This window comes from Papio anubis, chromosome 3 (genome assembly GCF_008728515.1).
Source record: "Papio anubis isolate 15944 chromosome 3, Panubis1.0, whole genome shotgun sequence".
In the NCBI taxonomy this organism is placed as follows: domain Eukaryota; kingdom Metazoa; phylum Chordata; class Mammalia; order Primates; family Cercopithecidae; genus Papio; species Papio anubis.
The window spans coordinates 44,704,150-44,731,987 of record NC_044978.1 but is presented as its reverse complement, the minus strand read 5'-3'; the positions used below and the strand labels follow the sequence as shown (position 1 = coordinate 44,731,987).

At 38.8% G+C, this 27,838-nt stretch overlaps 1 long non-coding RNA gene across 1 annotated transcript; it reads left to right on the top strand.

Moving 5' to 3' along the window:
* The first annotated feature begins 1,122 nt into the window (after nucleotides 1–1,122).
* On the top strand, nucleotides 1,123–26,685 carry LOC108586107. The gene is made up of 3 exons (XR_002522231.2): nucleotides 1,123–1,229; nucleotides 2,506–2,634; nucleotides 25,538–26,685. It is a non-coding gene; the product is annotated as an uncharacterized LOC108586107 (long non-coding RNA).
* The last annotated feature ends 1,153 nt before the right edge of the window (nucleotides 26,686–27,838 follow it).

The following is a 27,838-nucleotide window of genomic DNA, read 5'->3' as shown; positions in this document are numbered from 1 at the left end:
TATGTGTATGTTCAATGTAGCACTATTCACAATAGCAAAGACATGAAATCAACCTAAATGCCCATCAATGGTAGACTGGATAAAGAAAATGTGGTACATATATGCCATGGAATACTATGCAACCATAAAAAGAATGAGATTATGCTTTTTGCAGCAGCATGGATGGAGCTGGAAGCCATTACTATAAACAAACTAACACAGGAACAGAAAACCAAATACCACATATTCTTACTTATAAGTAGGAGCTAAACATTGAGTACACATGGACACAAAGAAGGAAACAATAGGCATCAAAGCCTACTTGAGGGTGGAGAGTGAGAGGAGGGTGAGGATTGCAAAACTACCTGTCAGGTATCATGCTTATCACCTGGGTGATGAAATCATCTGTACACAAAACCCCTGTGACATGCAATTTACCCATATAACAAACCTGCACATATACTGCTGAATCTAAAAGTTAAAAAAAAAAGTACTATTTTTCTATTCCATTTGTCCAACATCACACTGTCTTAATTACTGTAGCTTTATAACAGGTCTTGCAAATTCACAGTATTATTCCTACAAATTTATTGTACTTCAAGATTTTGTTTTTCTTTTGAGACAGAGCCTCACTCTGTTACCAAGGTTGGAGTGCAGTGGTGCAATCTTGGCTCACTGCAACCTCCACCTCCTGGGTTTAGGTGATTCTCCTGTCTCAGCCTCCCAAGTAGCTGGAATTACAGATGTGCGCCACCACGCCCAGCTAATTTTTGAATTTTTAATAGAGACGGGGTTTCACTATGTTGGCCAGGCTGTTCTCAAACTCCTGACCTCAGGTGATCTGCCCACCTCGGACTCCCAAAGTGCTGGGATTATAGGCGTGAGCCACCATGCTTGGCCAAGATTGTCTTTTGAAGTCCTTATAATTTTCATATACATTTTAGATTTATGTTTTAATTAAAAAAATCTTTGCTGGGATTTGGTTTTGGATTTCACTGAATCTACAGATAAATTTTGAGATAATTGAAATCTTTTTTTTTTTTTTCTTTTTTTATCCTTCTGCCTTAGCCTCTCAACTAGCTGGGACTGCAGACATGCACCACCACACTCAGTAGAGATGGTGTCTTACTGTGTTACCCGGGCTGGTCTCAAACTTCTGGCCTCAAGTAATTCTTCCACCTTGGCCTCCCAAATGGCTGGGATTATAAGTGTGAACCACCACTGCTGGCAAGAAACCTTAGTAATCTTGAGTATGTGTTGTGTCTCTTGATTTATTTAGGTAATGTCTCTTCGATATTTTGTAGTTTTTGCTCATATGATTAGATTCATTTCTAATTATTTGATTTTCTTGATGAGATTGTAGTTTTTAAAAAAATTTTATTTTCCAATATTTTTAAAGTCATAGAAACACAATTTATTATTTTTTTAAAGACATAGGGTCTCACTCTGTTGCCTAGGCTGGAGTGCAGTGGTGCAATCTTGGCTCACTACAACCTCCACCTCCCATTTCAATCAATCCTCTGCCATCACAGCCTCCATAGTAGCTGGGGCTACAGGTGTGCACCACCATGTCTGGCTAATTTTTTGTATTTTTAGTAGTGATGGGGTTTCACCCTGTTGGGCAGGGTGGTCTCAAACTCCTGACCTCAGGTGATCTCCCTGCCTCATCCTCCCAAACAGAATTTGTTTTTGTGTGTCAATTTCATTACTGATTATCCTCTAAATTCACTTTTATTAATTCCAACAGTTTGGAGATTATTTTGAATTTTCCATGTATATAGTCATGTTATTTGCAAATAAAGAAAATTTTTCCCCTTTTTTTCAATCCTTATACTTTCCCCCCCTATTTCTTTCTTATTGCACTGACTAGGGCCTCCAGTACAATGTTCAGAACATGTGATAGTATACATTCTCACCCTTAAAATGTTATTGGTTGTCACAGCTGAAGGGATGGTGCTACTGGCACCTAGTAGGTACAGACCAGGGATGCTGCTAAACATCCTACATTGTATAGGCCATACTCCCACGACAAAGGATTATCTGACCCAAAATATCAATAATGCCAAGGTTGGGAAACCTGGATGTGAGGAAAAGCAGACAAATATAGATCCTATGGCATGGCTGCTCGTATTCTTAATGTTGGTTCTGAATCATTCAGAAAACATTAGCTTATGCTCAACACACTCTAAAGTGTAATGCATGCTAGAAAGATTTATGTAAAAATGTTTACAGATTTTCAATTGTTAAAGATGTTTCAATTGTCTTAAAGATGTTTCAATTGTCTTAAAAATCAACCCTTTGTGGAAGAGCTCATTTCCAAATAGTGCCAAAAGCGTGAAGTACTACAGAAAGCCAAGACCTCTTTGCAATTTTTATATTGTTCGATAACAATTTAAACAACATTTCTGGCTTTCTGGTTTTATATTTGCACAAAGACATTTAAAAAAAAAAGATTCTAAAACAAACTGTGGTTTGTACTTCAGGACCCCAATGAACTTTTTTTTTGTTTGTTTGTTTTCTCTACAGAGACTTAACACAATAGGCAGCCCAGACCTCAACAGCATCTGGCCATCAGCTGGAAGTTCATTCTGAAAAGGCTCTTCCTGAAGTCCAATCATCTCTTTCGTCTTAAGAGTCAGGACACAGTCAGCTGGGGTATGGAAGAGCCAATTGAATTTGGTGTAATTGCAGCAGAGTTTAGGAATTTGCCTCGTTGAGGGAGTGGTATGGGAAGAAAGGGTGGCATGGAAGAAGATTATGTGGGAGTTCAGGAAAGGATAAAATGTGCTGAAAATAAAATGAATAAGCAACAACATCTGGAAATTTATTGGAGAAAGGCCACAATTGAAAGTGCATGTGGGGAATAGGAAACAGGCCCCAGATTGCCATGGTTCTGAAAGATCAGAAGCCTAGAGAAAGTTGTATTAAAAAAATTTCTTTAAAAGACCCTGTGGCCTGGTGACAAGCATCAAGAAGCAAATGAACTTGGCTTGGTTTCCTGAACCAAGAAATCTCTATCTGTATTTTAGCATGCTCTCTGAGTTATGAACTATGTGTAGGAAGGAGGCCCCAAAAAGCCAAAAATTCCGGTGGTAAGGAAAGATGGAACTGTTGTGTCAAAATACAAAAAGGTGCAGAGTTGAGTGGAGATGGTTTCTGTAGCTGACAAGTCATTTGTTAGGCAGAAATAAGCAATTTTCATTGCCTCTTTAATCACTGCATTCATGTCTTCACATTCCACCCATCTCCTCAATGAAATACTTTCTTGATTCTTGGGTCATGACATCACCAAGCTGTTCAGATGACACTGGCTTGTGATGTGGCATAAGAGAACATCTTTCTCAGTTTATTCATAACACTGAATAATAACCACATTGGGACTGCTGGTCATAAATCATACTATCATCACACTCTATAATCATTTGGAGCCAATCATCATTTTCCCTATCCATCTGCAGAATAAAGAGAGCCTAGCATTGTTCATTGGCCCCCAAGTGTCCTTATTTAATTCATGGAGAAATAAATGCATAATGCAGTCTTGAGATACAAAGTGAGCCTGTCATATCAAATCTACAGTGGTGATGAGGTGAAGACTACCAGAGCTGAAGACTGGTGTTTCTTGTGGAGATTCAAAATCAGATCAGAATGCCTTTCATTGTTCGTACTGTGGGAGGACTGTTTGTCAAGAACCTGGTTATGTTACTCAGGAGGCTCACAGATTTCTTTCTGTTATAGTTCTTCCTTGTTTTCAAAATTTCTTCCCCTTATTTATTTTGGGAGAGGCATCTAGGCCCACTCAGCAATGCTGAACCTTGAGTTTTAAAAAAGCACACTATTCTGTAGTCCATATTGTTCTAATCTGTAGAGAGGCGGATGGCAAATAAATCATCTGTTCACAGAGCATTTCGCCTCTAAAGACAAAAATGACAGAAAACACAGACATCCACTGTTATGGGTTGAATTGTATCTCACCCAAATTTATATGTTGAAATCTTAACGCTCAGTCCCTCAGAAGGTGACTGTATTTGGTTTCAGGGCCTTCAAAGAGGTAATTAAGTCAAAATAAGGTCATTAGACTGGTCTCTAATGCAAGCAGACTAGCATCCATGTCAGAAGAGATACAGAGGGAAGGCCATGTGAAGACACACGAAGAAGATGGCCATCTACATGCCAGGGAGAAAGGTCTCAGAAGAAATCAACGCTGCTTACACCTTGAACTCTGACTTCCAGCTTTCACCATGAGATAACACATTTCTGTTGCTTCAGTCACCTAGTCTGTAGTACTTTGTTATGGCAGCCCTAGCATACTAGCAAGTCTACATATGCCTTGCTATATTTTTCTGGATAAATAAATATTTTCTCTAGATTTAAATGAACTATTAGAATACTTTTTTTAGTACCAAATATGTGTCCAGACAAATATACTTGTTCTTATGAAGAAAACAAAGAGACAATACCCAAAGCATTCCCTACAAATTTTCTTCACATGAAATGAACAGAAAACAGTATGAATTCACCAACCATTATGTTTATGTTATCTTAATTTGAGTTTCCACACAATCAGACCCTCAGACAGGTATTGCAATGTCCATAGGTTATTTGGGAGGTGATTCCAGGTAACTGAGGTAGGAGGGTGGAGGAGTGAAGCAGAAAACTTGAGCTGAAAAGTAGGCTGCCATTGTGGAGACCTGGGGCTCAATTGCACTGGTCCCCTCACTGGGATTACCTTCCCTGGGAGTGGGTCTAGAACATGCTTCAGGGTTGTCGCTCTTGAGGAGTTGAAGCAGTTGTAGTATTCAACAACTTCACGTCACCAGTTGAAAGCTGTACCTGTGGACTCCACCTCCCTGGTAAGCTGTCTATCTTGCTCCACAGCCAGAGAGAGTTCTCAAGTAGAAAATATAAACTCCTTGCATTAAATACTCATGCTTGCATCGAACAAGGAGGGTTGAGGGAAGGTACACAGGGCAATGAAGTACATTATACATATTCCACTGTATGCTAGTATCTCTCAGGAGGAAGGTTCCTCATTCTTAGTCCATGCGATTCAGGTGGTACAGATTCACCCTGTGGCTCTAGCAGTAGGTCCATGACTCAGCCCACTAGTTGACCTGAGTTGGTCAATCAGGTTATTTCATTCCTACACCCTGAGTATTTGGTTCACAAATCCCAAACCTGACCAATAGAGCACACCCTCCAGGACTTTTTGTGGGCCCTGTCTTTATGCTGGGATTTCTACCTGCAAAGCTAATGAAGGTGGAAGCTGGCAGTAGCTTCTCTTAGCCCCAGGAAAAGAGAGCTGACCTGAGTGTGAAGTACTACACAGGAAAGCTGAGCAAGAGATGGCACACTGGACAAGGATAATGCTCTAAAAATTTTTTTTGATAAATAATATTTGTATGCATTTGTGGGGTACGTGTAATATTTTTACATGCACAGAATGAATGTATTATGATCAAGTCAGCACATTTAGGGTGTCCATCACCTTGAGGATTTATTATTTCTATGTGTTGGGAAAATTTCAAGTCCTCTCTTCTAGCTCTTTTGTTGTTAGCTATAGTCACCCCACTCTGCCTTCGAACATTAGAACTTATTCCTTCTTATCTAACTGTATGTTTGTATCCATTAACTAAACTTTCTTTACTCCCCTGCGCCAACCTTCCCAGCCTCTGGTATCTATCTTTCCACTGCCTACCTCCATAAGATCAACATTTTTAGCTTCCATATATGAGTGAGAATATACAATATTTATATTTCTGTGCCTGGCTTATTTCACTTAACATAGTGACCTCCAGTTCCATCCATGTTGCTGCAAATGACAGGATCTCGTTCCTTTATATGACCACATAGTATACCATTGTGTATATGTACCACATTTCCTTTATGTTTATTCATTGTTGGACACCTAGGTTGATTCCATATATTTGTCACTGTGAATAGTACTGCAATAAACAAGAGAGCGCAGGTATCCCTTTGATATACTGATTTCCATTCCTTGGATAAATATGCAGTAATGGGATTGCTGAATCATATGGTAGTTCTATTTTTAGTTTTTTAAGAAATTTCTATGCTCTCTTCCATAATAGCTATACAAATTTACATTCCCTCCAACAGTGCATAAGGATTCCCTTTACTCAGCACCCTTGCCAGCATTTGTCATTTTTTGTCTTTTTGATAATCGCCATTCCCGCTGGGATGAGATGATATCTCATTGTGGTTTTTTGTTTTGTTTTGTTTTGTTTTGTTTTTTTTAATTCCTATAGCTTTAGGGGTATGAGTGGTTTTTGGTTTTGGTTACATGGATGAGTTTTATAGAGGTGAAGTCTGAAATTTTAGTGTACCTGTCACTGGAGTTATGTGCATTGTACTTAATGTGTAGTTTTTGTCCCTCACTCACTGTGGTTTTAACTTGAATTTCCTTGATGACTAGTGATGTTGAGAATTTTTTCATAGACCTTTTGGCCATTTCTATGTCTCCTTTTGGGAAATGTCTATTCATGTCCTTTGCCCACTTTTTAGTAGCATTTTATTTCTTTTGAGTTGTTTGAGTTCTTTGTATATTCTGGATATTAGTCCCTTGTCAGATGGATAGTTTGCAAACATTTTGTCCCATTCAACATGTTGTGTCTTCCATCTGTTGAGTGTTTCCAATGCTGTGCAGAAGCTTTTGAGTTTATTATAGTCCCATTTGTCTATTTTTTTTTTATAATTGCCTGTGCTTTTACGGTCTTATTCATGATGTTGTTACCTACGCTGATGTCTTGAAGTGTTTTCCCTATGTTATTTTTTTAAGTAGTTTTATAATTTTGGGTCTAATGTTGGTCTTTAACCCATCTTGAATTGATTTTTGTATATGGGGAATTTTAGGGGTCTAGTTTAATTCTTCTGCATATGGATAGCCAGGTTTACCAGCACTATTTACTGAAGAAGGTGTCCTTTCCCCAATATATGTTCTTGGTATCATTGTCAAATATCAGTTGGCTGTGAATATCTGGATTTATTTCTGATTTCTCTATTTTGTTCCATTGTATCTATTTTTTGTATCTATGTTCTTTGTATCTATTTTTATGCCAGTACTATGCTGCTTTGGTTACTATAGCCTTGTACTATATTTTGAAATCAGGTAGTGTGATCCTCCTAGATTTGCTCTTTCAGGATTGCTTGGGCTACTTGGGCTCTCTTTTGGTTTCCCACAAATTTTAGAATTTTTTTTCTATTTTTGTGAAAAATGTCACTAGTATTTTGATATGGATTGCATTGAATCTGTAGATTCCTTTGTGTATCATGGTCAGTTTAACAATATTAATTTCTTCTGATTCATGAATATAGGGTATCTTTCCATTTGTGTTCTCTTCAATTTCTTTCATCTATGTTTGGTAGTTTTCCTTGTGGTGGTCTTCTTTCACCTCCTTGGTTATATTTACTTCTAGATATTTTAATTTTTTTTGTGTTATTGTAAATGAGATTGCCTTTTTTATTTCTTTTTCAGGTAGTTCATTATTAGAAATACTACTGAATTTTTATATGTTGATTTTGTATTCTTTGACCTTACTGAATTTATTTATCAGTTCTAAGCATTTTCTGGTGGAGGTTTTCAATCTTTTTAAACATGAAATATGTCATCTGCAAAAAGGGACAATTTGATTTTTCTTTTCCAATTTAGATGTCTTTTGTTTCTTTCTCTTACCTGATTGCTCTGATTAAGAATTCTGGTACTATTTTCAATAGGAATAGTGAAAGTGGACATCCTTGTCTTGTTCTAGTTCTTAGAGGAAAGGTTTTCAGCTTTTCTCCATTCAGTATGGTGTTAGCTGTGGGTTTGTCATACATGGCTTTTATTGTATTGGGGTATGTTCTTTTCATGCGTAGTTTCTTGAGATTTTTATCATGAAGAAATGTTAAATTTTTATCAAATGTCTTTTTTGCATCTATTGAGATGATTATATAAATTTTGTCCTTTATTCTGTTGATGTGATGTCTCTCATTTACTGATTTACATATATTAAGCCATCCTTGCATCCGTGGGATAAATCTTACTTGATTCAGTTTGCTAATATTTTGATGAGGATTTTTGTGTCTATGTTAATCAAGAAGCTTTTGTGTGTGTGTGTGTGTTTTCTCTGGTTTTGTTATCAGAGTAATGCTGGCCTTGTAGAACGTACTAGGAAGAATTCTCTCTTCTTCAATTTTTTGGAATAGCTTGAGGAGAATTGGTATTAGTTCTTCTTTAAAAGTTCTGCAGAATTCAGCAATAAAGCCATTCAGTTCTGGGCTTTTCTTGTCGGGAGACTTTTTATTATTGATTCAAACTCATTACTCCTTAATAGTCTGTTCAGGTTTTTATTTTTTTTTTCCTGTTTTAATGTTGGTAGATTGTATGTGTCCACAAATACATTGATTTCCTCTAGGTTTTCAGTTTGTTAGTGTGTAGTTGTTTATAATAATCTGTATTGCTATGGTATCAGTTGTATGTCTCCTTTTTTATTTCTGATTTTGTTCATTTGGGTCTTTTCTCCCTTGGCTAGTTTAGCTAGTAGTTTATCAATTTTGCTTATTTTTTCAAAAAACAAACTTAATTTCATTGATCCTTTGTATTGAGTTTTTAGTTTCTGTTTTGCTTAGTTTTTCTCTGATCTTTATTATTTCTTTCCTTTTATTAATTTTGGGTTTGGTTTGTGCTTGCTTTTCTAATTCTTTGAGGTGACTCATTAGATTGTTTATTTGAAAACTTTTTACTTTTCTGATGTAGGCAAGTATTGCTATACACCTCTTTTTTTTTTTTTTTTTTTAAATTCTCGCTCTGTCACCAGGCTGGAGTTCAGTGGTGCGATCTCAGCTCGCTGCAACCTCCACCTCCTGGGTTCAAGCGATTCTCCTGCCTTAGCCTCCCGAGTAGTTGGGACTACTGGTGTGCACCACCATGCCCAGCTAATTTTTGTATTTTTAGTAGAGATGAGGTTTCACCATGTGGGCCAGGATGGTCTCAATCTCTTGACATCGTGAGCCACCCGCCTCAGCCTCCCAAACTGCTGGAATTACAGGTGTGAGCCACCGTGCCAGCCACATCTGTCTCTTAGCACTGCTTTTGCTATTGCTCACAGATTTTCGTATGTTGTGTTTTTATTTTCAATTGTTTCAAGACATTTTTTACTTCTTTTCTAATTTCTTCATTGCTCAATGGTTGTTCAAGAGTATGTTGTTTAATTTCTATGTATTTGTATAGTTTCCAAAGTTCCTCTTGTTATTGACTCTTAGTTTTATTGCACTGTGGTCTGAAAACATGCTTGATATGATTTCAGTTTTAAAAATTTGTTGAGACGTATTTTGTGGTCTGACATATATGTTCCACATCTGATGAATATAATATATATGTTGTAGCTGCTGGATAGAATGTTCTGTAAATGTCTGTTAGGTCCATTTGATCTAAAGTGCAGTTTAAATGAAATATTTCTTTGTGACATGGAATCAACCTAAAAGCCCATGAATGATAGACTGGATAAACTGTGGTACATATACACCATGGAATACTATGCAGCCATAAAAAATAATGAGATCATGTCCTTTGCAAAAACATGGATGGAGCTGGAGGCCATTATCCTAAGCAAACTGATACAGAAACAGAAAACCATACATACTACATGATCTCACTTTTAATTGGGAGCTAAATGATGACAACACATGAACACATAGAAGGGAATGACACACACTGGGTTCTATTAGAGGGTGGAAGGTAGGACGAGAGAGAGGACCAGGAAAAATAACTAATGGGTACTAGGCTTAATACCTGGATGATAAAATTATCTGTACCACAAGCCCCCATGATACAAGTTTACCTATATAAAAAACCTGCACATGTACCCCTGGACTTGAAAGTTAAATAAATTACAAAAAGTAAGTAAATGTTTTTTGTTAATTCTCTGTCTAGATAATCTGTATAAAGCTGAGAGTGGGGTGTTGAAGTTTCCAACTATTATAGTTTTGGAGCCTATCTCTCCATTTAGATCTAATAATATTTCCTTTATATATCTGGGTGCTTGGGCGTTGGGTGCATATATATTTTAAATTGTTATATCCTTTTGCTTAATGGATTCCTTTATCATTATATAATGACTTTGTCTGTTTTTACTGTTTTTGACTTAAAGTCTGCTTTATCTGATATAGGCATAACTACTCCTGCTCACTTTGGGTTTTTGTTTTGTGGAATATCTTTTTCCATCCCTTTATGTTCAATTTATATGTCTTTACATGTGAGATGAGATTCTTAGAGGCAGCATCTAGTTGGGTTATTTAAAAAAATCTATTCAGCCAGTGTCTATCTTTTTTGTTGCTGTTGTTCATTCCAACTTTTAAAAAAATTATTATACTTTAAGTTCTGGAATACATGTGCACAACGTGCAGGTTTGTTACATAGGTATGCACGTGCCATGGTGGTTTGCTGCACCCATCAACCCATCACCTACATTAGGCATTTCTCCTAATGCTATCCGTCCCATTTTGCCCCACCCACCAGCAGGCCCCGGTGTGTGATTATCCCCTCTCTGTGTCCATAAGTTCTCATTGTTCAAATCCCACTTATAAGTGAGAACATGCAGTGTTTGGTTTTCTGTTCCTGTGTTAGCTTGCTGAGAATGATGGTTTCCACCTTCATCCATGTCCCTGCAAAGGACATGAACTCATCCTTTTTTATGGCTGTGTAGTATTCCATGGTGTATATGTGCCACAATTTCTTAATCCAGTCTGTCATTGATGGACATTTGGGTTGGTTCCAAGTCTTTGCTATTGTGAATAGTGCTGCAATAAACATATGTGTGCATGTGTCTTTATAGCAGCATGATTTGTAATCCTTTGGATATATACCCAGTAATGGGATGGCTGGGTCAAATGTATTTCTGGTTTTAGACCCTTGAGGAATTGCCACATTGTCTTCCGCAATGGTTGAACTAATTTACTCTCCCACCAACAGTGTAAAAGCATTCCTGTTTCTCCACATCTTCTCCAGCATCTGTTGTTTCCTGACTTTTTAATGATCACCATTCTAACTGGCATGAGATGGTATCTCACTGTGGTTTTGATTTGCATTTCTCTAATGACCAGTGATGAAGAGCATTTTTTCATGTGTCTGTTGGCTGCATAAATGTCTTCTTTTGAGAAGTGTCTGTTCATATCCTTTGCCCAGTTTTTAATGGAGTTATTTGTTTTTATCTTGTAAGTTTGTTTAAGTTCTTCCTAGATTCTGGATATTAGCCCTTTGTCAGATGGCTACAATGTAAAAATTTTCTCCCATTCTGTAGGTTGCCTGTTCACTCTGATGATAGTTTCTTTTGCTGTGCAGAAGCTCTTTGGTTTAATTAGATCCCATTTGTCAATTTTGGCTTTTATTGCCATTGCTTTTCGTGTTTTAGTCATGAAGTCTTTGCCCATGCCTATGTCCTGAATGGTATTGCCTAGGTTTTCTTCTAGGGTTTTTATGGTGTTAGGTCCTAAAGTTTAAGTCTTTAATCCATCTTGAGTTAATTTTGGTATACTGTGTAAGGAAGAGATCTAGTTTCAGTTTTCTGCATATGGCTAGTGAGTTTTCCCAACACTATTTATTAAATAGGGAATCCTTTCCCCATTGCTTATTTTTGTCAGGTTTGTCAAAGATCAGATGGTTGTAGATGTGTGACATTATTTCTGAGGCTTCTGTTCTGTTCCATTGGTCTATATATCTGTTTTGGTACTACAGCCTTGTAGTATAGTTTGAAGTCAGGTAGCATGATGCCTCTAGCTTTGTTTTTTGCTTAGGATCGTCTTGGCTACAAGGGCTCTTTTTTGGTTCCATGTGAAATTTAAAGTAGTTTTTTTCTAATTCTGTGAAGAAAGTAAATGGTAGCTTGATGGGGGTAGCATTGCATTTATAAATTACTCTACGCAATATGGTAGAGGGGTCACGTACCCACTTGAGGAGGCAGTCTGTTTCTTAGCAGAGCTCGAGCGCAGTGCTGGGAGATCTTCTGCTCTCTTCAGAACTGGCAGGCAGGAACATTTAGGTCTGCTGAAGCTGCGCCCACAGCTGCCCCTTCCCCCAGGTGTTCCGTCCCAGGGAGATGAGAGTTCTATCTATAATCCCCTGACTGGGGCCACTTCCTTTCTTTCAGAGATGCCCTGCCCAGACAGGAGGAATCTTGAGGGGCAGTCTGATTACAGCAGCTTTGCGGTGCTGCGGTGGGCTCCAACCAGTCCGAGTTTACACTGTGAGAGGAAAACTGCATACTCAAGCCTCAGTAATGGTGGCTGTCCCTCCCCACACCAAGCTCTAGCATCTCAGTTTGACTTCAGACTGTTGTGCTGGCAGTGAGAATTTCTTTTCTTTTCTCTTTTTTTAAATACAGTTTATGTTCTAGGGTACATGTGCACAATGTGCAGGTTTGTTGCATATGTATATATGTGCCATGTTGGTGTGCTGCACCCATTAACTTGTCATTTACATTAGGTATATCTCCTAATGCTATCCCTCCCACCTCCCCCCACCCCACGAGAGGCCCCAGTGTGTGTGATGTTCCCCTTCCTGTGTCCAAGTGATCTCATTGTTCAATTGCCACCTATGAGTGAGAACATGCGGTGTTTGGTTTTCTGTCCTTGTGATAGTTTGCTGAGAATGATGGTTTCCAGCTGCATCCATGTCCCAACAAAGGACACGAACTCATCCTTTTTTATGGCTGCATAGTATTCCATGGTGTATATGTGCCACAATTTCTTAATCCAGTCTGTCATTGGTGGACATTTAGGTTGGTTCCAAGTCTTTGCTATTGTGAATAGTGCCGTAATAAACACACATGGGCATGTGTCTTTATAGCAGCATGATTTATAATCCTTTGGGTATATACCCAGTAATGGGATGGCTGGATCAGATGGTATTTCTAGTTCTAGATCCTTGAGGACTCGCCACTGTGTCATCCACAATGATTGAACTAGTTTACACTCCCACCAACAGTGTAAAAGTGTTCCTATTTCTCCATATCCTCTCCAGCACATGTTGTTTTCTGACTTTTTAATGATCACCATTCTAACTGGTGTGAGATGGTATCTCATTGTGGTTTTGATTTGCATTTGTCTGATGGCTGGTGATGATGAGCATTTTATCATGTGTCTGTTGGCTGCATAAATGTCTTCTTTTGAGAAGTGTCTGTTCATATCCTTTTCCCACTTTTTGATGGGATTTTTTTTTTCTTGTAAATTTGAGTTCTTTGTAGGTTCTGGATATTAGCCTTTTGTCAGATGAGTAGATAGCAAAAATTTTCTCCCATTCTGTAGGTTGTCTGTTCCCTCTGATGGTAGTTTGTTTTGCTGTGCAGAAGCTCTTTAGTTTAGTTAGATCCCATTTGTCAATTTTGGCTTTTGTTGCCATTGCTTTTGGTGTTTTAGACATGAAGTCCTTGCCCATGCCTATGTCCTGAATGGTATTGCCTTGGTTTTCTTCTAGGCAGTGAGAATTTCAAGCCAGTGGATCTTAGCTTTCTGGGCTCCGTGGTAGTGGGATCCACTGAGCTAGACTACTTGTCTCCCTGGCTTCTGTCCCCTTTCCAGGGGAAGGAATGGTTCTGTCTTGCTTGTGTTCCTGGCACCACTGGGGTAGAAAAAAAATTCCTGCAGCTAGCTCAGTGTCTGACCAAATGGCCACCCAGTTTTGTGCTTGAAATCCAGGGCACTGCTGGTGTAGTCACCCAAGGGAATCTCCTGGGCTGTGTGTTGCAAAGACTGTGGGAAAGGCATAGTATCTAGGCTGTAATGCACCATTCCTCACAGCACAGTCCCACAAGACTTCCGTTCACTATGGGAGGGAGTTCCCCAATCCCTTGCACTTCCCGGGTGAGGCGACGCCCCACCCTTCTTTGGCTCGCCCTCTGTGGACTGTGCCCACTGTCTAACCAGTCCCAGTGAGATGAGCCAGGTACCTCAGTTGGAAATGCAGAAATCACCTGCCTTCTGCCTTGATCTCTCTGGGAGCTGCAGACCAGAGTTGTTCCTATTCGGCTATCTTGCCAGCCACCCCATTGTATATCTTTTAAGTAGAATATTTCATCTATTTGCTTTCAAGGTTATTATTGACATGTGAGGGAACTCTTATTCCTGTCATTTTGTCATTTTGGTAATTGCTTTCTGGTTGTTTTGTATATCCTTTGTTATTTCTTTCTTATTGTCACTATAGTTTTGTGTTTTTCTGTAGTATTAACATTTGAGTTCTTTCTCCTCCTCATTTGTATGTTTGTTTTACCAGTAAGTTTTATACTTTTGTGTGCTTTTGTAATGATAGATATTGTTTTTTCCCTTCCAAGGGTATGCTTTTCTTAGGCATTTCTTGTGCAACTGGTCTAGTGGTGATAAATTCCCTCAGTTTTTGCGTGTCTGGGAAATACTTTATTTATCCTTCATTTATAAAGGATAATTATGCTGGGTATAATATTTTTGGCGAGCAGATTTATTTCTTTTAGTATTTTGAATATTTCATCCCATTCTCTTCTGGCCTGTAAGATTTCTGCTGAGAAATCTGTTATTCTGATGAGGGGCTCCCTTATATGTGACTAGATCTTAGTCACTTTAGTGCTGTTAGTTACTGAATGTCTAGTCACATTTATGGGAATCCTCATCTTGCTGTTCTTAGAATTCTTTCTTTGTCTTTGACTTTTGATAGTTTTCATGTAATGTACTATGGAGAGACCTTTTTAGATTGTATCTACTTGGGAATCTGAGTTTTCTGTATTCAGATGTCTAAATCTCTTGCTAGACTTGTGACATTCTTAGCTATCATTTTGTTACATAGATTTTCTATGCCTTTGGGCTTTTCTTCAGCTTCTGGAATACCCATAATTAAAAATTTGGGTTTCTTTCTGGTGTCTCATTTGTCACATAAATGTTCTTCATTTTTTTCTATTTTTCTGAGTTATTTCAGAAGACTTGTCTTCAAGTTCTGAAATTCGTTTTTTCATTTGATCTAGTCTATTATCGATTACATTCTTCAGTTTCAGGATTTGTTTGGTTCTCTTTAAATGATGTCTTTGGTGAATTTCTCACTCGTATCTGAAAGCATTTTTTTTTTCTGATTTTGTTGTACATTGTTGTAATGTTTGTCTGTGTTCTCTTGTATCTCATGGAGCTCCTTTGATATTATCACTTCAAATTCTTTTTCAGGCATTTCATGCATTTTGGTTTCCTTAGAATCTGTTGCTGGAGAATTATTGTGTTCTTTTGGAGGTTTTATATTCCCTTACTTTTTCATATTTCTTGTGTTTTTACATTAATATCTGTAATGTTCATGCTTCTTGTTTCTGTAATGTTTATGTTTTATGTTTCTTTACATTGATATCTGACTGCTCCTGTCATGTAATGGCTACTTCTTCCATTTTTCTGGATTAACTTTTACATAGGAAATCTTTTTCCTGAAAATGCATCTACAGTGTTGGTTGGGTAGGCCGCTTAACTTTGATTCTGGGTGTGTGCAGCAGTGTCATCTTTGTATAATTTCTTTGGCCCTAAATGGCCTTAGTGGTGTCTGTTATTTCTTCAGAGGCTTAGGCTGCAGTTGTTAGTGGAGGCTGTGGTGAGGCTTTATTGGGATGAGGACAACAGATGGGCCTCTCTCCAGAACCCAGTGGTGGCAGCAGTGGGCTGAGCATGGGTGTCCTTGGGGGCCTGGATGACATTTGTGAGCACTGGTGTTAGGAAGTCCAGGTATACTGATTCCTGGGCCTCCAGGCTCTCTCTCAGGTGCTGGCAGTGCCAGTGATGGACTGGGAAAATGGATGAATGCTTGGGCCTCTGGGTAGCATGTATGGTGTGGGAGATGGCAGTACAGATGGTAGAACAACCCTTGGGCTCCCAGGTGGAACATGCTGGTTTTAGTGCTGGCTGAAATGGGCTGAGCAGGTCAATCCAGGCCCCAGTGGACTGCTGGCACTGGTGGTAGTGGCAGGCGGGTGGGCCCATCCTCAAGCCCCAAGGAGAAATGCATGGATAACAACAATGGTGGATGAGGTGGGATGATCCCAGGCTCTCAAAGGGTGTTTTTGAGTACTTGGGAAGCAGTTCCAGCCTGGGTGGGCCTGGGGGAGAACCTGTCCTCAGAATGCATGTCAGTGTAGAGCAGCCCTGCTGCTGGTGGGGTGAGGTTGCAGTCATTGGCAATCGACCCAGGCAGGCAGCTTTTAAACTCTAGGGAGTATATGCTATCTTCCCTTTGTTTTAGGAACAGCCTCCCAGTGGGTTAAATTGCCTGTTCTCTGAGGTGTAGGACACTGTGTGGCCTTCAGTGCTGGGGATCCTGCTCCACTGCTGGGTCCAACATTACCTCCTTTTCCCAGCCCCTAGTAACCACTATTCTACTTTCTGTCTGTATGAATTTTAGTATTCTATCTACCTCATATAAGTGACATCATACAATATTTATTCTTTTCATATGTGTTATTTCACTTAGCATTATGTTTCCAAGGCTCATCTAATACATGTAGCATATATTAGAATGCCATTCTTTTGGCTGAATAACATTTCATTAGACACACACACATAAAACATTATATAAAACATTTTGTTTATCCATTTATCTGAGGGACAGTTGAGTTGTTTCCACCTTTTGGCTATTGGGAATAATGCTACTATGAACATGAGTGGACAATAATATGTACATTGTACATTGATGTACAATAATGTGTACAATACTAATTCTTAATCTAAGTAGCAGAAATATCACATCTGAAGAAGCTCGTATCGGTTCTGAGGCTTCACGTAACAGTAAAGGGCTCTAGGCCTTGTGGATAGGGCTTGGCTTTTACAGCTTCATCCTTTGCTCAGAATGTGCTCTCTCACTCTCCCTTATTCCTGACCACAGCCTTGCCCTCTTCAAAGTGAACTGTAGAATCAATCTTGGAGCTGAATGGTTGTGTGGGATTTCTGCCTCTGACATGTAGTAGTTGTTTGACCTTTGATTAGTTGTTTAACAAACATAATTATATATGTTAATAATTATGATGCCAACTAATATGATAAATATCAACGAGTCTACTCTGTGAGAATAGAGCATTTAGAGAAAGGTACATGTATTCAAACTGGGTGTTATTATATTAACACTATATATAGTGTTTTTATTAGGGTTCGTTCTTTGCAAGTGTCAAAATTCACCTTTGACTAATGTAAAGGAAACATTGAGCCCCAACACCGTGAACATTTGAGTACCTGTTTTTGTGTAAACATTATGTTTTCAATTCTCATGGGCAGATACCTCCAGTTGAATTGCTGGATTGCATGTCAACTCTGTTTAACGTTTTAAGGAAGTGCCAAACTGTCTTCTACAAGGATGCATCATTTTACACTTTCATCAGGAATGTATAAAGGTTTTAAAACTCTACATCCTCAGCAACACACTTGTTATTATTTGTTTTCTTGGTTATAGCCATCCTAGTGGGTGTAAAGTGGTATCTTACTGTTAGTTTTATTTGCCTTTCCCTAATGACCAGTGATGTTGAGCATAGTTTCATGTGCTTATTGATGATTTATATATTTTCTTCGGGGAAAATTTATTTAAATACTTTGCTGATTTGAAAAATGGGGGTGTCTTTTTAATGTTTAGTCAAAAGAATTCTTTAAGTATAAATCAGACCTATATTGGACACATGATTTGCACGTATTTTATTCCTTTCTGTATGTTTTCTTTTTTTTTTTTTTATTATACTTTAAGTTCTAGGGTACATGTGCATAACGTGCAGGTTTCTTACATATGTATGCTTGTGCCATGTTAGTGTGCTGCACCCATCAACCCGTCAGCATGCATCAACGCATCATTTACATCAGGTATAACTCCCAATGCAATCCCTCCCCCCGCCCTCCCCATGATAGGCCCCAGTGTGTGATGTTCCCCTTCCCGAGTCCAAGTGATCTCATTGTTCAGTTGCCACCTATGAGTGAGAACATGCGGTGTTTGGTTTTCTGTTCTTGCGATAGTTTGCTGAGAATGATGGTTTCCAGCTGCATCCATGTCCCTACAAAGGACACAAACTCATCCTTTTTTATGGCTGCATAGTATTCCATGGTGTATATGTGCCACATTTTCTTAATCCAATCTGTCTCTGATGGACATTTGGGTTGATTCCAAGTCTTTGCTATTGTGAATAGTGCCACAATAAACATACGTGTGCATGTGTCTTTATAGCACCATGATTTATAATCCTTTGGGTATATACCCAGTAATGGGATGGCTGGGTCATATGGTACTTCTAGTTCTAGATCCTTGAGGAATCGCCATACTGTTTTCCATAATGGTTGAACTAGTTTACAATCCCACCAACAGTGTAAAAGTGTTTCTATTTCTCCACATCCTCTCCAGCACCTGTTGTTTCCTGACTTTTTAATGATCGCCATTCTAACTGGTGTGAGATGGTATCTCATTGTGGTTTTGATTTGCATTTCTCTGATGGCTGGTGATGATGAGCATTTTTTCATGTGTCTGTTGGCTGTATGAATGTCCTCTTTTGAGAAATGTCTATTCATATTCTTTGCCCACTTTTTGATGGGGTTGTTTGTTTTTTTCTTGTAAATTTGTTTGAGTTCTTTGTAGGTTCTGGATATTAGCCCTTTGTCAGATGAGTAGATTGCAAAAATTTTCTCCCATTCTGTAGGTTGCCTGTTCACTCTGATGGTAGTTTCTTTTGCTGTGCAGAAGCTCTTTAGTTTAATTAGATCCCATTTGTCAATTTTGGCTTTTTTTGCCATTGCTTTTACTGTTTTAGACATGAAGTCCTTGCCCATGCCTATGTCCTGAATGGTATTACCTAGGTTTTCTTCTAGGGTTTTTATGGTATTAGGTCTAACATTTAAGTCTTTAATCCATCTTGAATTAATTTTCATATAAGCAGTAAGGAAAAGATCCAGTTTCAGCTTTCTACTTATGGCTAGCCAATTATCCCAGCACCATTTATTAAATAGGGAATCCTTTCCCCATTTCTTGTTTTTCTCAGGTTTATCAAAGATCAGATGGCTGTAGATGTGTGGTATTATTTCTGAGGACTCTATTCTGTTCCATTGGTCTATATCTCTGTTTTGGTACCAGTACCATGCTGTTTTGGTTACTGTAGCCTTGTAGTATAGTTTGAAGTCAGGTGGCGTGATGCCTCTAGCTTTATTCTTTTGACTTAGGATTGCCTTGGAGATGCGGGCTCTTTTTTGGTTCCATATGAACTTTAAAGCAGTTTTTTCCAATTCTGTGAAGAAACTCATTGGTAGCTTGATGGGGATGGCATTGAATCTATAAATTACCTTGGGCGGTATGGCCATTTTCCACGATAATGATTCTTCCTATCCATGAGCATGGTATGTTCTTCCATTTGTTTTATGTCCTCTTTTATTTCACTGAGCGGTGGTTTGTAGTTCTCTCCTTGAAGAGGTCCTTTACATCCCTTGTAAGTTGGATTCCTAGGTATTTTATTCTCTTTGAAGCAATTGTGAATGGAAGTTCATTCCTGATTTGGCTCTCTGTTTGTCTGTTACTGGTGTATAAGAATGCTTGTGATTTTGCACATTAATTTTGTATCCTGAGACTTTGCTGAAGTTTCTTATTAATAAGGAGATTTGGAGGCTGAGACAATGGGATTTGCTAAATATACAATCCTGTCATCTCCTAAACGAGACAAATTTGACTTCTTCTTTTCCTAATTGAATACCCTTGATTTCTTTCTCTTGCCTGATTGCCCTGTAGAACTTCCAACACTATGTGGAATAGGAGTGAGAGGCATCCCCTGTCTTGTGCCAGTTTTCAAAGGAATTTTTTCCAGTTTTTGCCCATTCAGTATGATATTCGCTGTGGAGTTTGTCATACAAATAGCTCTTATGATTTTGAATCACGTTCCATCAATACGAGATTTATTGAGAGTTTTAGCATGAAGGACTGTTGAATTTTGTCAAGGCCTTTCTGCATCTATTGAAGGATAATCATGGGGTTTTGTCTTTGATTCTGTTTATATATGCTGGATTCGTTTATTGATTTCGCATTATGTTAGCCAACCTTGCATCCCAGGGATGAAGCCAACTTTATCATAGTGGATGGCACTGATGTACTGCTGAATCGGTTTGCCAGTATTTTATTGAGATTTTTCGTCGATGTTCATCAGGGATATTGGTCTAAAATTCTCTTTTTGTTGTGTCTCCTGCCAGGCTTTGGTATCAGGATGATGTTGGCTTCATAAAATGAGTTAGGGAGGATTCCCTCTTTTTCTGATTGATTGGAATGGTTTTCAGAAGGGATGGTACCAGCTCCTCCTTGTACCTCTGTTAAATTCGGCTGTGAATCCATCTGGTCCTGCTTTTGGTTGGTAGGCTATTAATTAATGCCTCAATTTCAGAGCCTGCTATTGGTCTATTCAGGGGATTCAACTTCTTCCTGGTTTTAGTCTTGGGAGAGTGTAAGTGTCAGGAAATTATCCATTTTCTTCTAGATTTTTCTAGTTTATTTGTTAGAGGTGTTGATAGTATTCTCTGATGGTAGTTTGTGTATTTCTGTGGGGCTGGTGGTGATATCCCTTTATCATTTTATTCGTCTATTTGGTCTTCTCTCTCTTTTTCTTCTTTATTAATAGTCTTGCTAGCGGTCTGTCAATTTTGTTGATCTTTTCGAAAACACCAGCTCCTGGATTCATTGATGTTTTGGAGGGTTTTGTCTCTATCTCCTTCAGTTCTGCTCGATCTTAGTTATTTCTTGCCTTCTGCTGGCTTTTGAGTATGTTTTGCTCTTGCTTCTCTAGTTCTTTTAATTGTGATGTTAGAGTGTCAATTTAGGTCTTTTCCAGCTTTCTCTTGTGGGCATTTTAGTGCTATAAATTTCCCCTCTACACACTGCTTTAAATGTGTCCCAGAGATTCTGGTATGTTGTATCTTTTGTTCTCATTGGTTTCAAGAACATGCTTTATTTCTGCCTTCATTTACGTTTGTATGCCAGTAGTCATTCAGGGCAGGTTGTTCGGTTTCCATGTAGTTGAAGCGGTTTTGATTGGGTTTCTTAGTCCTGAGTTCTAGTTTGGTGCACTGGTCTGAGACAGTTGTTATAATTTCTGTTCTTGTACATTTTAACGAGGTGCTTTACTTCAATTATATGGTCAATTTGGAGTAAAGTACGATGGTGCTCTGAAGAATGTATATTCTGTTGATTTGGGGTGGAGAGTTCTATAGATGTCTATTAGGTCTGCTTGCTGCAGAGATGAGTTCAATTCCTGGACATCCTTGTTAACTTTCTGTCTTGTTGATCTGTCTAATGTTGACGGTGGAGTGTTGAAGTCTCCCATTATTATTGTATGGGAGTCCTGGTCTCTTTGTAAGTCTCTAAGGACTTGCTTTATGAATCTGGGTGCTCCTGTGTGGGTGCATATATATTTAGGATGGTTAGCTCTTCCTGTTGAATTGATCCCTTTACCATTGTGTAATGGCTTCTTTTGTCTCTTTTGATCTTTGATGGTTTAAAGTCTGTTTATCAGAGACTAGGATTGCAACCCTGCTTTTTTGTTCTCCATTTTGCTTGGTAAATCTTCCTCCATCCCTTTATTTGAGCTATGTATGTCTCTAAGTGTGAGATGGGTCTCTGAATACAGCAGACTGATGGGTCTTGACTCTTTATCAGTTTGCCAGTCTGTGTCTTTTCATTGGAGCATTTAGTCCATTTACATTTAGGTTAAGATTGTTGTGTGTGAACTTGATCCTGCCATTTATGATGTTATTAACTGGTTATTTTTGCTAGTTTGGTTGTGGTGCATTTCTTCCTAGCCTCGATGGTCTTTACATTTTGGCATGTTTTGCAATGGCTGGGTACCGGTTGTTCCTTTCCATGTTTAGTGCTTCCTTCAGGGTCTCTTGTAAGGCAGGCCTGAGTGGTGACAAAATCTCCTAAGCATTGCTTAACTGTAAAGGATTTTTATTTCTCCTTCACTTGAAACTTAGTTTGGCTGGATATGAAATTCTGGGTTTTAAATTCTTTTCTTTAAGAATATTGAATATTGGCCCCCACTCTCTTCTGGCTTGTAGAGTTTCTGCAGTCTGCTGTTAGTCTGATGGGCTTCCCTTGTAGGTAACCCGACCTTTCTCCTGGCTGCCCCTTAAGATTTCCTTCATTTGAACTGTGGTGAATCTGGCGAATTATGTGTCTTGGGTTGCTCTTCTCGAGGGTATCTTTGTGGCATTCTCTGTATTTCGAGATTTGAATGTTGGCCTGCCCTACTGGGTTAGGGGAAGTTCTCTCCTGGATGATATCCTGAAGGTGTCTTCCAACTTGGTTCCATTTTCCCTCCTCACTTTAGACTTTAATCAGACGTAGATTATGTCTTTACATAATCCCATACTTTACATAATCCCATACTTCTTGCAGGGTTTGTTCATTCTTTCTTTGCTGCTTTAGATTTCTCTTCTCGCTTCATTTCATTCATCTGATCCTAATCCTTTGTCTCTTTCTTCAGTTGTCCGAGTCAGGTTACTGGAAGCTTGTGTGCATTTTAATCACGTATTTCTCGTTTTCATGGTTTTCATTTCTGTCTGTTTGTTTATGGCCTTCTCTGCATTAATTATTCTGGTTAGCATCATTCTTCCACTCTTTTTTTCCAAGATTTTTAGTTTCTTTGCACTGGGTATGTAATTCCTCCTTTTGGCTCCTGAGAAGTTTGATGGACTACAGAGCTCTTCTCTCTCATCTTGTCAAGTCATTCTCTGTCCAGCTTTGATCCGTTTGCTGGCGATGAGCTGCGCACGCGCGTTCCTTTGGAGGAGATATTATGTATTTTTGAATTTCCAGCTTTTCTGCCCTGCTTTCCCCATCTTTGTGGTTTTATCTGCCTCTGGTCTTTGATGATGGTGACGTATTGATGGGGTTTTGGTGTGGGTGTCCTTCCTGTTTGTTAGTTTTCCTTCTAACAGTCAGGACCCTCAGCTGTAGGTCTGTTGGAGATTGCTTGAGGTCCACTCCAGACCCTGTTTGCCTGGGTGTCAGCAGCAGAGGCTGCAGAAGATAGAATACTGCTGAACAGTGAGTGTACCTGTCTGATTCTTGCTTTGGAAGCTTCCTCTCAGGGGTGTACTCCACCGTGTGAGGTGTGGGGTGTCCGTATGCCTCTTAGTGGAGAATGTCTCCCAGTTAGGCTACTCAGGGGTCAGGGACCCACTTGAGCAGGCAGTCTGTCCCTTCTCAGATCTCAACATCCGCGTTGGGAGATTCACTGCTCTCTTCAAAGCTGTTAGACAGAGTTGCTTGCGTCTGCAGAGGTTTCTGCTGCTTTTGTTGTTGTTGTTGTTGTTGTTGTTTAGCTGTGCCCTGTCCCCAGAGGTAGAGTCTACAGAGACTGGCAGGCCTCCTTGAGCTGCTGTGAGCTCCACCCAGTTCGATCTTCCCAGGGCTTTGTTTACCTACTTAAGCCTCAGCAATGGCGGGCGCCCCTCCCCAAGCGTCACTGCTGCCTTGCGGTTAGATCGCAGACTGCTGTGCTAGCAATGAGGAAGGCTCTGTGGGCGTGGGACCCTCCTGGCGAGGTGTGGGATATAATCTCCTGGTGTGCCCTTTTGCTTAAAGCGCAGTATTGGGGTGGGAGTTACCCGATTTTCCAGGTGTTGTGTGTCTCAGTTCCCCTGGCTAGGAAAATGGATTCCCTTCCCCCTTGCACTTCCCAGGTGAGGGGATGCCTCACCATGCTTCCGCTCTCGCTGGTCAGGCTGCAACAGCTGACCAGCACCGATTGTCCAGCACTCCCCAGTGAGATGAACCCAGTACCTCAGTTGATAATGCAGAAATCACCTGTCTTCTGTGTCACTCGCGCTGGGAGCTCTTCTGTATGTTTTCTTTTTACTTTCTTAATAGTGTGCTTTGGAGAGTCCTAGCCAAAGCATTCAGGCAAGGCCAAGAAATAAATGACACCCCAATTGGAAAACAGGAAGTCAAATTATCTCTGTTTGCTGATGATATGATCTTACATCTAGAAAACCCTAAATACTCCTCTAAAAGACTCCTAGGTCTGATAAATGAATTAGTAAAGTCTCAAGTTACAAGATTAATATGTTTATGAATTAGTACCACTGCTACACACCAACAATGATCAAGCAGAGAATGAAATCAAGAACTCAATCCTTTATACAATAGCTACAAAAACAAAACAAAATAAAATACCCAGGAATATACTTAATCAAGGAGGTGAAAGATGTCTAACAGGAGAACTACAAAACACTGCTGAAGAAATCATAGATAACACAAATACATGGATTGGAAAAATCAATATTGTAAAAATGACCACACTGCCCAAAGCATCTATAGATTCAATGCAATTCCTATCATAATGCTAACATCATTTTCCACAGAATTAGAAAAAGGAATCCTAAGATTCACATGGAACCAAAAAAGAGCCCAAATAGGGAAAGCAATCCTGTGCAAAAAGAACAAATCTGGAGACATTGCATTAGCCCACTTCAAATTATACTACAAGGCTACAGTAACCCAAACAGCATGGTACTGGTATAAAGGCAGATAACTAGGCTAATGGAACAGAATAGAGAACACATAAATAAAGCCAAATAGTTACAACCAACTGATCTTGGAAAAAGCAATACAGAAACATAAATTGGGGAAAAGATTTCCTATTCAACAAATGGTACTGGAAAAATTGGAGAGCCACATTGGAGAAATGAAACTATCCCCATCTCTCACCATATACCAAAATTAACTTAAGATGAATTAAAGACTTTAAGTCTTAAAACCTAAAAATTCTATAAGAAAACCTTGAAAAACATTTCTGGACATTGGCTTAGGCAAATGATTTATGACTAAGACCCTAAAAGCAAATGCATCAAAACAAAAACAAATAAATGGGAACTAATTAAAGCAAAAAGGCTCTGCATAGTGAAAGAAATAATTATCAGATTAGATCAGCAGCTTATGGAATGGGAGAAAATGTTTATAAATTATGCATCTGACAAAGGACTAATATCCAGAGTCTACAAGGAACTCAAACATATCAGCAAGAAAAAATCATTAAAAAGTGGCAAATGACACAAATAGACATTTCTCAAAGGAAGATACACACATGGCTAACAAACATATCAGAAAATGTTCAACATCACTAATCATCAGGGAAATGCAAATAAAAACCACAATGAGATACCACCTTACCACAGCCAAAGTGGCTATTACTAAAAAGTAAAAAAAAAATAGATGTTGGCGTGGATGTGCTGAAAAGGGAACGCTTATATACTGTTGGTGAGAATGTAAATTAGTACAGCCTCTATGCAAAACAGTATGAATATTTCTGAGAAAACTAAAATAGATCTACCATGCAACCCAGCAATCCCACTACTGGGTATCTACCCAAAGGAAAATAAGTCACTCTATTAAAAAGATACCTGCATGCATATGTTTATCACAACACAATTCCCAATTGCAAACATATGAAACCAACCTAAGTACCCAACAACTAATAAGTGGTTAAGGAAAATGTGATATATATGTGTATATATATATACACACACACAGTGGAATACTTCTCAGCTATAAAAATTTATAAAATTATTTCTTTTGCAGTAACTTGGATGGAACTGGAGTCCATTATCCTAAGCGAGATAACTCAGGAATCAAAAAGCAAATGCCACATGTTTTCACTTAGAAGTGGGAGGTAAGTTATGGGTGTGCAAAGGCATACAGAGTGGTATAATAAATATTTGAGATTCAGAAGAGGGGAAGCTGGGAGGTAAATGATGAAAAACTACCTATTGGGTACAATGTACACTATTTGGGTGATGGATGCACTAAAATCCCGGACTTCGCCACCACGCAATTCATCCATGTAACCAGAAACCACTTTTACTCCTAAAGCTGTTTTTAAAAAGTGTCCTTTGGAGCACAAGAGTTTTAATTTTGATGAAGTACAGATTATCTTTTTGTGGTGAAAGGGTGCTTATGCTTTTAGTGTCACTTTTAATAAATCATTGCCATATCCAAGTTCAGGGTTTTCCCCAATGTTTTCTCCTGAAAGTTTTATAATTTTATCTTTTGCATTTAGGTTTTTGATTCATATTGAGTTGGCTTTTGCATATAGTATGAAACAGAGGTTTATTTATGGACTTTCAGATCTATATGTCTACCCTTATCCTAGTGCAACAATGTGTACTTGAGAGCATGAAATATATATATGCTAGTACCACATTGTATGTATGTACCCCTATGCTAGTATCACACTATATCTATATTATCTATCTATCTATCCATCTATTTATCTATCTAACATCTATCTATCTATAGTAAGGAATTGGCTCCCAAGATTATAGAGGTTGAGAACTCACATGGTCTTCTATCTACAACCTGCAGACCCAGGAAAGCCATTGGTGTAATTTAGTCCAAGGCCAAAGCCTGAGAACCAGGAGTTGATTATGTAACTCCTGGTCCAAGGGCAGGAGAAGATGATGTGAGATGTCCCAGATGGAGCAGTGACGCACGAAAAAAGGAGGCCGATTCCTCCTTCTTCTGCCTTTTGTTCTATTTAGACCCTCAATGGATTGAATGATACCCAACCACATTTAGGAGAACAATGTACTTTACTGAGCCCTCCAATTCAAATGTTAATTTCATCAGGAAACACCCTCACAGATGCACCAAGAAATAATGCTTAGTCTGAGTACTTCATTGTCCATTCCAGCTGACATATAAAATTAACCATCATAGTGTCAATTGAAATGATCTTGTCATTTTTGTCTTTTATTCCATTAATATGGTATATCTCATTGATTAATTTTTGTATGTTGAACAAAGTTTGCATTTCTGGAATAAATCTCACTTGATCTTGGTGAATAATCCTTGTTATATATTGCTAGACTCAATTTACTAGTATTTTCCAGAGGATTTTTGTCTCTATGTCATAAAATATATTAGTCCATAGTTTTCTTGTGATATCTTTGTGTGGTTTTGGTATTAGAGTAATATCAATTTCATAGTATAAATTAGACAGTGTTCCATCCTCTTCTATTTTTTGAGAGAGTTTATGAGGGAGTAACGTTCTTTAAACATTTTGGTAGAATTTATCACTGGAGTCATCTCTGTGCATTACTTTGTGCAAAGTTTGTGATTACTAATTAAATATCTTTACTTATTATAGGTCTATTCAGATTTATATTCTCTCTTGAGTCAGTTTTGTTAATTTGTGTTTTTCTAGAAATTTGTCCATTTCATCTAGGTCATCTAATTTGTTGACACATAATTGTTCATATTGAAAAAATGGTATCAAGGAGACAGGACTAATGTATGGCTCCCACTTGGACAGACAGAAGAGCATGTGGAGACTCACACGGTGAACTTTTGCCCCAAGAACCACTGCAGGAACATAGTAGGAAAACTAAAAGAATTCACAGACCTTTGAAAGAAGTGGCTTGCCACTACAGACTCCATGAGACAGCTGAAAAACTGTGAGTTCTTAAAGTGTAAGTGGGGAAGAGCCCGCCTTCAAACACACATCCCCATTGGGGAGCCTGAAAATCCAGATTATTGGAGAAGGATTTAACCCTACCTAGAGCTGAAATGAATTTAGAGAGCTGAGAGAAATATAAAAGTAGAAAAAGTAGAAAAAAGCCCTGTAGGCACTCTCAGTTCTGAACTTGAGTCCAGGGAAGCCATTCCTGGCTTTATCTCACAGGGGTCTATGGGGAAAGCAGCCAGCAGAATTGGGGAGGGGCCACAGGATTAAGAAAGCTATAGCTAAACTTTGTAATAATTTTGACTGAACACAAATTTTCCTGAGTAGAATCTGGGGGTTGTGGGGTGAATGGGAAGTACAGATACCAACACAGAAACCACAGCCCACAGCATGGGCAGGTGGGTTGCACTGCTTTCTCA